Source organism: Pongo abelii, chromosome 1 (genome assembly GCF_028885655.2).
Source record: "Pongo abelii isolate AG06213 chromosome 1, NHGRI_mPonAbe1-v2.0_pri, whole genome shotgun sequence".
Lineage (NCBI taxonomy): Eukaryota > Metazoa > Chordata > Mammalia > Primates > Hominidae > Pongo > Pongo abelii.
In genome coordinates this window covers 87,749,503-87,761,717 of record NC_071985.2, presented here as the reverse complement: position 1 = coordinate 87,761,717, position 12,215 = coordinate 87,749,503, and positions in this window count along the sequence as shown.

Genomic DNA, 12,215 nt, shown 5'->3' with positions numbered 1-12,215 from the left:
AAGATGGTTAACTAAAAGGTATAAAAGGGGATTTTACAAAATACAGGAATGGCAAATACAGGAAACAGTTACTATCCATAGGGTTAAGGGAGAAGATATCTAAGGAGGAAACTCAGAATTTGGAAGAAGATACTCATCCCATAAGGCCGATACTCAGATCTTGTTAGAGTGTGGCTACAGTCCAGCCTGCTAGGCAACAGAAAGTTTGCTGGAGTCCTGGTGGGCCAGGAAACTGAGGGTAGGTCTGTTAACATCCTCTGCTAAGAACTGAAGGCCAGGCTTTGGAATTGTCCTGCCGCCACTTGGAGAGATGGCTGAAAGCTTTATTAAGAGAAGAGCAAGGTTTTGGGGGGAAGGGAAAGAAGAGGTTTTCCTTGCCCTTTGCTCAGCCTTATAACATTAAAGGATTTTTTAAAATTGTGTTGCTATTCCTCATGAGGATTGGGATGTGGGATAGGCAGAATACTAATCTATCCTTTTCTATGGCGCACCAATTTTTTTTTTTTTTTGCCAAACCCCTACCAATACTGTCTATATTATAACACAGCCCCAGCACAATGGAAAAAAAAAAAAATACATCTCTCTCTGTCTATTCCTCTCCAAAGGAATAAATACAATATAAAAATCTATTAAAAGATATATTAAAATATACAATACCATATTATAATAGAACATAGTAATTTAGCAAATGACTTAGTATTACCTCACACAAGAACCCATGAAACAAAAAGGATTGAATGGAAACCTGCCCAGGCTGTAAGAACTAGAACAATAATTCATAAGTAGAAAAGAAAATGTTCAGAGGAAAAGCTGTTGGCATTTGAAAGAATAATGCAGCTCTTAATGCAAATTAATAATGAATGCAGTTAGTTTGTGACATCATGTAAAATAGTGACAAGTGATGGTTTAAAACAATCTGAGTTTATATATCTTGTTTGTGATTTCCATTATTTCAGGATCAGGAGTAAAAATAATGTTTTTGAATCTAGAGACAATTCTCAATTATCTATAATCACGCAGTTTCTGGATTATCAAGGTCCTTAAATTTTCCTTGGTTTTGCTAACCATCTTTATTATTATTATTATTATTATTATTATTATACTTTAAGTTCTAGGGTACATGTACACAATGTGCAGGTTTCTTACATATGTATACATGTGCCATATTGGTGTGCTGCACCCATTAACTCTTCATTTGCATTAGGTATATCTCCTAATGCTATCCCTCCCCCCTACCCCCACCCCACAACAGGCCCTGGTGTGTGATGTTCCCCTTCCTGTGTCCAAGTGTTCTCATTGTTCGATTCCCACCCATGAGTGAGAACATGCAGTGTTTGGTTTTTTGTCCTTGCAATAATTTGCTGAGAATGATGGTTTCCAGCTTCATCCATGTCCCTACAAAGGACACGAACTCATCCTTTTTTATGGCTGCATAGTATTCCATGGTGTATATGTGCCACATTTTCTTAATCCAGTCTATCATTGTTGGACATTTGGGTTGGTTCCAAGTCTTTGCTATTGTGAATAGTGCACAAGTATGTTTATTGTAGACCATCTTTTCACTGTTTATTACCACTCTCACCAGAAGATGGAGAACAAAGTGAAGAGGTTGTGAAGTCCAAATGACTCAAATGTCACCATCAGTGAAAGTGGCTTTTCTCAGCATTAGTTGGTGCTGGGAGAGAAAAGGAGGAACAGAAGATGTTGAAATAAATTCCCTGGCTGGGTGCGGTGGCTCACACCTGTTAATCCCAGCACTTTGGGAGGCTGAGGTGGGCAGATCATGAAGTCAGGAGTTCGAGACCAGCCTGGCCAACATAGTGAAACCCCATCTGTACTAAAAATACAAAAAATTAGCCAGGCATGGCAGCACCCACCTGTAATCCCAGCTACTCAGGAGGCTGAGGCAGGAGAATTGCTTGAACCCGGGAGGCGGAGGTTGCAGTGAGCCAAGATCATGCCACTGCACTCCAGCCCGGGCAACAGTGCGAGACTCCAACTCAAAAAAAAAAAGAAGAAAGAAAGAAAAAAGGAGAGAGATAGAGAGAGAAAGAAAAAAAAAAGAAAGAAAGAAAGAAAGAAAGAAATGCCCTGCTCTGCCTAGTGCCCTTTTCTTTTGCCTCTTCTTCCCCCACCATCTTTGCCTCTCCCTCATCCTTCCTGTCTTTCATCCTTTAGTGCCCTTCAATTCTACATGAAACAATCTTGGTCCAGGATTGATAATTAGAAAAAAACAGCTGAAGACTTCCCTACCTGGAAGAAGGATAAGGTCCCTAGGTTCTGTAATGGGTGAGCTGCGGGCCTGGGTTCTTCCTTCAGATGTTACAGATGCTTCTGCTTGGTCTAGGGAACAGCAACACAGCAAACGAGTAATGTGGAGCTGCAAAGAAAAAAATAATCATTACATAGGAGGAAACAAGTACTGAAAAACAATCCATCATCCTGCTGTACGAGTGAAGACTCCAGACTGCAGCAATCGTCCTACACTTGAGACTTCCTCTAAATATAGAAAAGTACAGACTGCTGCTCCAGAGGGAACCTTAGCGCTTATCTTAGAGCTGAGACTCCAGGTGGAGTCTGCCAATCACTGCCACCTAACCCTCCAGCTACATTGTCTGTCTCATATGTCTCACTTGTGTGGGAAACTCTCATCTCAGTCAGAGGGTAGTGGGAGGAGATGAAATAAATAAAGCCCCAAATCTTGACCTTGACTCATAAACACACTAAACCTTTTTGGGGCTCTTAATTTGTTCTCATGTGGCCCCAGCAATGGGCCAAACACCTTTAATCTTGTAAGGCAGGTGTGTTTCACTCACATCAGTTTCTCTGTTCTCTACCTTCCTCAGTTCTATTTCTTTCTTTCTTTCTTTTTTTTTTTTTTTTTTTTGGAGGGGGCGGGGAGTCTTGCTCTGTCACCCAGGCTGGAGTGCAGTGGCGCAATCTCGGCTCACTGCAAGCCCTGCCTCCTGGGTTCACGCCATTCTCCTGCCTCAGCCTCCCGAGTAGCTGGGACTACAGGCACCCGCTACCACGCCCGGCTAGTTTTTTTGTATTTTTAGTAGAGACGGGCTTTCACCGTGTTAGCCAGGATGGTCTCGATCTCCTGACCTCGTGATCCGCCCGCCTGGGCCTCCCAAAGTGCTGGGATTACAGGCGTGAGCCACCGCGCCCGGCCCCTCAGTTCTGTTTCTAATTGTCTTTCCTCCTTAAGACATAATGCCCTTTGTTAAAGTCCATCTTCTGGTTTTTCCGTTTTCTCCCACTGGTTGTCATCCCCTCTCCATCCACTAGCCTCCTGTTGCTGCCTGAAAAATAGACAACCATTTAACAAACATTTGTTAAGAGCTTAATAGTGTTCCAGACACTATTCCAGGCACTGGAAATACAGCGGTGAACAAATCAAAATCAAACTTGTCCTTATTTTAGACAGGGGAATCTAATTTAAAAAATGAAATATATACTATGTCCAAGGTGATACAGAGTGAAATGAAAGCAAAGTAAGGGGTGCAGGGGATACCAGGGAAGTAAGGAATGGCTAATTTATATAAATGTGGTCAAGAGAGCTTCATCAATTAAGGACATTTGGGCCGACACTTGAAAGAAATGAAAAGTTGTCTGGGTGTGGTGGCTCATGCCTGTAATCCTAGCACTTTGGGAGGCCAAGGCGGGCAGATCACCTGAGGTCAGGAGTTCAAGACCAGCCTGGCCAACATGGTGAAACCTTGTCTCTATTAAAAATACAAAAATTAGCTGGGCGTGGTGGCGGTCACCTGTAATCCCAGCTACTATGGAGGCTGAGGCAGGGAGAATCTCTTGACCTCGGGAGGCGGAGGTTGCAGTGAGCCAAGATCACATCGTGGCACTCCAGCCTGGGCGACAGAGCAAGACTCTGTCTCAAAAAGAAAAAAAAAAGAAAGAAATGAAAAGTGAGTCATGTAGATATCTGAGGAAAGACTATGCCAGGCAGAGGAAACAGCAAGTTTCCTTCTTGAGGAAGGCAGCTGCCTGATGTGTTTGAAGAACAGGAAGCTGGTGTGTTGGGACCAGAGTGGACGTGGGGGATAATGGGAGGACATGAGGTTAGAGCGGTAGAGGGGTCTAAATCATGGACAGCTTCATCATCCATTTTATGGATTTTGACTTTAACTCTGGGAGAGATGGAGGGTTTGGAGCAAAGCCATGAAGCCATGACTTAGCCTGACTTCTGCTCTCACTGGATCACTCTGGCTAAAGTGTTGAGAATAGACTGTAGGAGGGCAGGAGTGGAAGCAAGGAGACTGGCTAGGAGGTTATTTCAATCATTGAGGCAGGAGGTGATGGAGGCTTGGAACAGACTAGTAGCTGGGAAGGTGGTAAAAAAAAAGTTGTTAGAGACTGAGTATATGTTGAAAATGGAGGAAAGAGAAGAATCAAGAATGACTCCAGGGGCTGGGCGTGGTGGCTCACACCTGTAATCCCAGCACTTTGGGAGGCCGAGGCTGGCACATCACCTGAGGTCAGGAGTTCGAGACCAGCCTGGCCAACATGGTGAAACCCTGTCTCTACTAAAAATACAAAAATTATCTGGGTGTAGTGGTGAGCGCCTGTAGTCCCAGCTACTCAGGAGGCTGAGAGAGGAGAACTGCTTGAACTGGGGAGGTGGGGGTTGCAGTGAGCTGAGATTGCACCACTGCACTCCAGCACTCCAGCCTGGGTGACAGAGTGAGACTCTGTCAAAAAAAAAAAGGAATGACTCCAGGGTTTTTGACTTGAGCATCTGGAAGAATAAAGTTTCCATGAACTGACCTGGGGAAGGCTGTGGAGGAAGAAAGTTGGAGAGGAAGATCAGGAGTATAGTTATATATATACCAAGTTTGAAATACTGATAAAATGCTAATTTGACATTCCCCACTCAAAATTCCAGGAAAAAAAGTTCCTGTAGCCAGCTGACAAGAGTGACATTGAGACATTCCCCACTCCCTTCAGCCTCTTCCCCAATAATGTATCAAGTACAGAACTGCTTGGTTAACTTCAGTAAGCGCCAACCTCAAATCAAGCTTCCATGTAGATACATGCTGTTCAATTTAAACTCTTCTTTCCAACACATTTCCCACTGGATTTATTCTCTCTTTCAATCCCCATATGCTCTCCCTCTCCTCTTCCAATGATGCTATCATGCCACCTTAATGGGAAAGTTCGAAGTCATCCAGCATTTTTCAGTTCATCACATCACACATTCCCACATCATCCTCTCAGAACTCTCTCCAATCTCAAATAATGAGCTTTCTCTTTTGCTCTGAGCAAAGTCCTGTGGTTTTTTTTTTTTCTCCTTAATCTTGTCTGTCTCCCCTACTAGACTATGAGTTCCTTGCCCAGGAAACTAGTGGTTCTTTATAAATATATGTTGAAATAATGAATAAGTGAATAAATAAATGAATGAATGGTTTTAAGCTACCAATCTTTTCCAGTTTTCTGGATTTGGGGCCCCACAATCCTCTCCCTAGAATCATCAATCTCTCTAGGCTGAATACATCAAGGCCAGACTGATTTTAATTAGTGGCTTATGGAATAAATCTTTTCACTATTTAGACCTACCTGTATTATTTATTTTATTTTATTTTATTTTTTTTGAGACGGAGTCTCGCTCTGTCACCCAGGCTGGAGTGCAGTGGTACCATCTCAGCTCACTGCAAGCTCCATCTCCCGGGTTCACGCCATTCTCTTGCCTCAGCCTCCCGAGTAGCTGGGATTACAGGCATGTGCCACCACGCCCAGCTAATTTTTTGTATTTTTAGTAGAGACGGGGTTTCACCGTGTTAGCCAGGATAGTCTCTATCTCCTGACCTCGTGATCTGACCACCTCGGCCTCCCAAAGTGCTGGGATTACAGGCGTGAGCCACCACGCCGGGCCCCTACCTGTATCATTAAGCACCTACTTTTCAGGCAAGAGCTAGCTGGGACAGGAGTGAGGGGAACTAAAGAGAAAAAGAAAATCTACCAGGTGATCAAGAAAATTTAAAGAAGAGAAAATAAAAATAAAAGAATTTTTTTAAAAAACTCTTGAAAAGTAATGAAAAGTCACTAAAAGTATGAAAAAGGTACACCCTACCAATAACAACAAAAATTAAAAACTATATGAAAATGTCATTTTGGCTTTTAAAATTAAAAAGAAAAAAGTTTAAATAATAATACTTTATATTGGTATGGATATGGTAAGTCAACTTGTGACTGCTGATTAGAACACAAATGTATACAATTGGTTTGAAAAAGTGTTAAATTTGAGGGACATTATTTATTCCTTTCTAGTGTACAGCTACTTATTGCTACATAACAAGTACTCTAAAACTTAAAACGACAATAAATATTTATTATCACACATAATCTCTGTAGGACTGAATTCAGAAGTGGCTTAGTCGGGATGGTTCTAGCTAGGGGGTCTCTCATGAGTTGGCAATCAAGACTTCAGCAGAGCTGCAATCATGCTGAAAGCTTGACTAGGATTGAAAGATCCACTTCCAAGGTGGCTCACTAACATGGCTGTTGACAGGAGACCTCAGTTCCTCACCATGTAGACATCTCCATTGGGCTGCATGAGAGTCTTCATGACAAGACAGGTAGCTCCCCCAAGGTAAGTGATCAAAGATATAGCAAGGTGGAAGCTGAAATGTCTTTTATGACCTAGGAAGTCTCACACCATCATTTCCATGAATTTCCCTTGGTTATACAGGTCACCCTGCTCAACATGAAAGGGGGTTACGGGAAGGGGTGAATACTAGCACACAAGGATCACTGGGGGCTATTTTGGAGACTGGCTACCACAGGATGTAATCACTTTCATGCTTGAAGGATTTGGATCTATCTTTAAGAGCTCAACAATTAAAATACAGGCCACCCCTTCTGTTAATGATATTCAAAGGCATATCTGTTTCAGAATATTCTTGCTATGACTTTTGAATATGGCTCAATTCTACAATTTAGTATCCTCACCTTTTAGGTTAGCAAGTGAAGCAACGAGAAGACACTGAAGTATAACAGAAGAGACTGGAAAAGCAGAAAGAAAGAAAACTTTACTGGGAAATATTTTCAGATGGATAACTTTTATTTGTAGTGTTCAGGAAAAGGGCTTATAACTAACCAAGATATGGCGTATAACAATGGATATTTTTCACAAGGAGGACCTAGTCAACTTCTAAAAATTTAGCGCTTAAACTCTCTGATTACAATACACTTTATTTCGACAAGACCCTCTGAAGATCCCTAGTACTTTACTTGGCATTCCTTTAGAGCATTTTTACCTTTACTGTTTGATCATATTACACATGTCTGAGTCATTCTACCAACTCCAAAGTCCTTAAAATCAGAGTTCATTTCTATTTCATCTCTTCCCTCTATTTAGGATCTAATATCATTGTGTTCTCCACTTCCCTCCCTACTTCTCAACTTCCCACTTTGCTCTCCCTTTATACAAACACAGATGGCTGTACTTATTGCCTTAGAGAAGCCATGTGGCTGCAACATCACAAAAACCTGTGAGTCTTTGCTTCAGTTTTGTATTCCAAAAAACCCAAAGCCCTCAAGAGATTTGTGCGGACTGCAGACTTAGAGGAAATGCTTTTTAGATATAGTAGGAGAGGGGCTAGGCATGGTGGCTCATGCCTATAATCCCATCACTTTGGGAGGCTAAGGAGGAAGGAGCCCTTGAAGCCAGGAGTTCAAAACCAGCCTGGGCAAGAAAGTGGAGACCTTGTTTCTAAATAAATAAATAAATGGATTTTTAAAATTAAAAAAAAAATAGTTGTGCAAGATGGTGTGTGCCTGTAGTCCCAGCTACATGGGAGGTTGAGGCAGGAAGGTCACTTGTACCCAGGAATTGGAGGATGCAGTGAGCTATAATTATGCCACTGCATTCCAGCCTGGGCAACAAGTGAGACTCTGTCTCTAAAAAAAGAAGTAAAAGAGCAGGAGAGTGCACATATCTCAGTGACAACCAGACAAGATGATGAAAAATGATACTGAAAAGCAGATGTGTCAATGAAAAAAGCCAAACTCTGTAAAATATTTGAGGAGATTTGTTCTGAGCCAAATATGAGAGGCCATGGCCCAAGGCACAGTCTCAAGAAGTCCTGAGAACAAGCGCCCAATATGTTTGGATTACATCTTGGTTTTATATGTTTTAGGGAAACATAAGACATCAATCAATACATGTGAGGTGCACACTGGACTGGTCTAGAAAGGTGGAACAAAGCAGGGGTGATGGCTTTCAGGTCATGGGTGGATTCAAAGATTTTCTGATTGCAGTTGTTTGAAAGAGTTAAATTATTGTCCTGTAATCAATAGAAAGGAGTATCTTGGTTAAGACAAAGAGTTGTGCAGTGAGAATACATAGATACAGGGAGGGTAACAACACACACTGGGGCCTGTTGGGGGGTGTGATGGGGGGAGAGAGAGCATTGAGAAAAATAGCTAATGCATGCTGGGCTTAATACCTAGCTGATGGGTTGGTAGGTGCAGCAAACTACCATGGCACACATTTACCTACCTATGTAACAAGCGTGCACATCCTGCACATGTACCCCAGAACTTAAAATAAAAATTAAAATGAATAAGAAATAAAAAAGATAAGGGATTGTAAAGACCGAATCTCATTATGTAGATGAAGTCTCATAGATGGTCATCCTTAGAGACAATAGATGAAAAATGTTTCTTATTTGGACCTTTAAAAGGTGCCAGACTCTCATTTAATATCTTCAGGGCTGGGAGGGCCTGGAAGGGGGAAAAGTCCTAGTTATGTTAACATAGATTATTTACAGCTGCAAATTTTCCCCCACAAAAGACAGGCTTTGCAGGGCCATTTCAAAATATAGCAAAGAAATATATTTGGGGGCTGGGCACAGTAGCTCATGCCTATTACGCCAGCACTTTGGGAGGCCAAGGTGGGTGGATTACCTGAGCTGAGGAGTTCGAGGTCAGCCTGGCCAACGTGGTGAAACCTCATCTCTACTAAAAATAAAAAATTAGCTGGGTGTGGTGGCAGGCACATGTAATCCCAGCTACTTGGGAGGCTGAGGCAGGAGAATTGTTTGAACTCGGGAGGGAGAGGTTGCAGTGAGCCAAGATCGCACCATTGCACTCCAGCCTGGGTGAAATTCCATCTCAAAAAAAAAAAAAAAAAAAGCAAAACTCCGTCTCAAAAAAAAAGAGGCCGGGCACGGTGGCTCACGCCTGTAATCCCAGCACTTTGGGAGGCTGAGGCAGGTGGATCACGAGGTCAAGAGATAGAGACCATCCTGGTCAACATGGTGAAAATACAATATTAGCAGGGTGTGGTGGTGGATGCCTGTAATCCCAGCTACTCGGGAGGCTGAGGCAGGAGAATCGCTTGAACCCAGGAGGCAGAGGTTGCAGTGAGTCAAGATTGTGCCATTGCACTCCAGCCTAGGCAACAAGAGCGAAATTCCGTCTCAAAAAAAAAAAAAAAAGAAATATATTTGGTGTTAAAATATTTGTATTTCCTTCTTTATCTGTCACGTGATGTTATGCCAGAGTTAGGTTGGAAAGTAAGTCACGTTACATGGGGTTAAATAAAACCCATCTTGTGGCCGGGTGCAGTGGCTCATGCCTGTAATCTTAACACTTTGGGAGGCCAAGGTGGGAGGATTACCTGAGGTCAGGAGTTCAAGACCAGCCTGACCAACATGGCAAAACCCTGTCTCTACTAAAAATACAAAATTTAACCGGGCATGGTGGCGCATGCCTATAATCCCAGCTACTCGGGAGGCTGAGGTGGGAGAATTCCTTGAACCCAGGAGGCAGAGGTTGCAGTGAGCCAAGATCACGCCACTGCACTCTAGCCTGGGCGATAGAGTGAGACTTTGTCTCAAACAAACAAACAAACAAACAAACAAACCCATCTTGTTACTGGAAAGTGGTCTCAATCCAGACCCCAGGAGAGAGTTCTTAGACGTCACGCAAGAAAGAATTCAGAATGAGTCCATAAAGCAAGTTTATTAGGAAGTAAAAGGGATAAAAGAATGGCTACTCCATAGGCAGAGCAACAGCTTAGGCTGCTCGACTTATAGTTATTCATATTTATAGTTATTTCTTGATTATATGCTAAACAAGGGGTGGATTATTCATGAGTTTTCCAGGAAAGGAGTGGGCAATTCCTGGAACTGAGGGTTCCTCCTCTTTTAGACCATGTAGGATAACTTCCGGACGTTGCCATAGCATTTGTAAACTGTAATGGTGCTGGTAAGAGTTTTCTTTAGCATGCTAATGCATTATAATTAGCATCTAATGAGTAGTAAGGACGACCAGAGGTCACCTTCACCACTATTTTGGTTTTGGTGGGTTTTGGCTGGCTTCTTTACTGCAATCTGTTTTATCAGCAAGGTCTTTGTGACCTGTATCTTGTGCTGACCTCCTATCTCATCCTGTGACTTAGAATGCCTAACTTCCTGGGAATGCAGCCCAGTAGATCTCAGCCTTATTTTACCCAGCTCCTATTCAAGATGGAGTTGCTCTGGTTTGAACACCTCTGACAATCTGATGAGATTTTATGGTTTGTAGGCTGTGACTCCTCACATCCCTTAGATAAGAATTTGGGGCTGGGTGCGGTGGCTCCCGCCTGTAATCCCAGCACTTTGGGAGGGTGAGGAGGGCGAATAACAAGGTCAGGAGTTCGAGAACAGCCTGACCAACATGGAGAAATTTCGCCTCTACTAAAAATACAAAATTAGCCAGCGTGGTGGCGCATTCCTGTAATTCCAGCTACTCGGAAGGCTGAGGCAGGAGAATCGCTGGACCCCGGGAGGCAGAGGTTGCAGTGGGCCGAGATGCCGAGATCGTGCCATTGCACTTCAGCCTGGGCAACAAGAGTGAAACTCCGTCTAAAACCTCTCCTCAAACTTTCCACTTAGCACTACATGAACCATCTCATCTGGCTGGGAACTTACACAAAACCTGAGGAAAAGAAGATAGGGCCTATTGTCTGATACTAAGTTTTTGCCACACAATCAGAATAGAGCTTGAAAGAGAAAAGGTTGAATGACTGAAAAGTAAAGAAGGCTACATTTCTTACACACCCTAGTTTGTGGATTGAGATGCCTATTTGCTACATTTGTTACTCAATAAGCGTTTGCTGAATGAATAAAATAATTGAATAAATAAATGAAAAATAAAAATTTGAAACAGATCCATGTTTGCCCAGGGTGAATGTTTTTTGATGAGGGAGCCATAGGCAAGGTGGACTATGTTGATAAAGAGTTAAACTCTGTAAAATATTTGAAGAGATTTATTCTGAGCCAAATATGAGTGACCATGATCTGTGACACAGCCCTCAGGAGATCCTGAGAACATGCACCCAAGGTGGTTGGGATGCAGCTTGGTTTTATACATTTTGGGAGACACGAGACTTCAATCAAATACATTTAAGAAATACATTGATTTGGCCCAGAAAGGTGGGACAACTCGAAGCGGGAATTGGTGGTGGGAGAAATGGGTCCTTCCAGGTTATAGGTAGATTTAAAATTTTTCTAATTGGCAATTGGTTGAAAGAGTTATCAATAGAAAGGAATGTCTGGGTTGTCATAAGAACTTGTGAAGACCAAAGTTTTATCATGCAGATGAAGCCTCCAGGTAGCAGGCTTCCGAGAAAACAGATTGTAAATGTTTCTTACCAGACCGAAAGTCTGTGTTGACCTTAACCAGAGAGGTATGAGGCTAGTCGGACCCCAACTTCCCGTCATGGCCTGAACCAGAATTTTAGAGTGCCCTGGCCTGGGAGAAAGTCCATTCCGATGGTTGGCGGCGCGGGGGGCTTAGCTATTTTTGGTTTACATCTAAAAGAAGCACAAAGGTCTAGGCATCCAGAATCATGGGTTCTGGTGACCGTGGACCTGGAGGTGATGGTAAAATCTCTCTTTTTGTTCCTGGGGTGTTTTCATTGGGATACTTTCTATGACAAATGTAGGCCGGGTTTTATTTTTCTAGGTTCCTAGTGGTGAGGTAAGGTGAGGTCCCTCAACAAGAAAAAGGACCAGTTTTAGCTTCAGGTCTATGTGAAAGCGGTTAACACTGGGCCTGGAATGGTAGATAATTTAAGGTTACTTCTTATTCTCGGTTCTTTTTTCCAACCCTAGCGCGTCTAATCACTTCTACGCCCCGCCCCTTCTGAGCCCCCCTCCTTCGGCCTGTATGATAGGCTCTTCCTCCATTTCCGGCTTCTGGGACTCGGG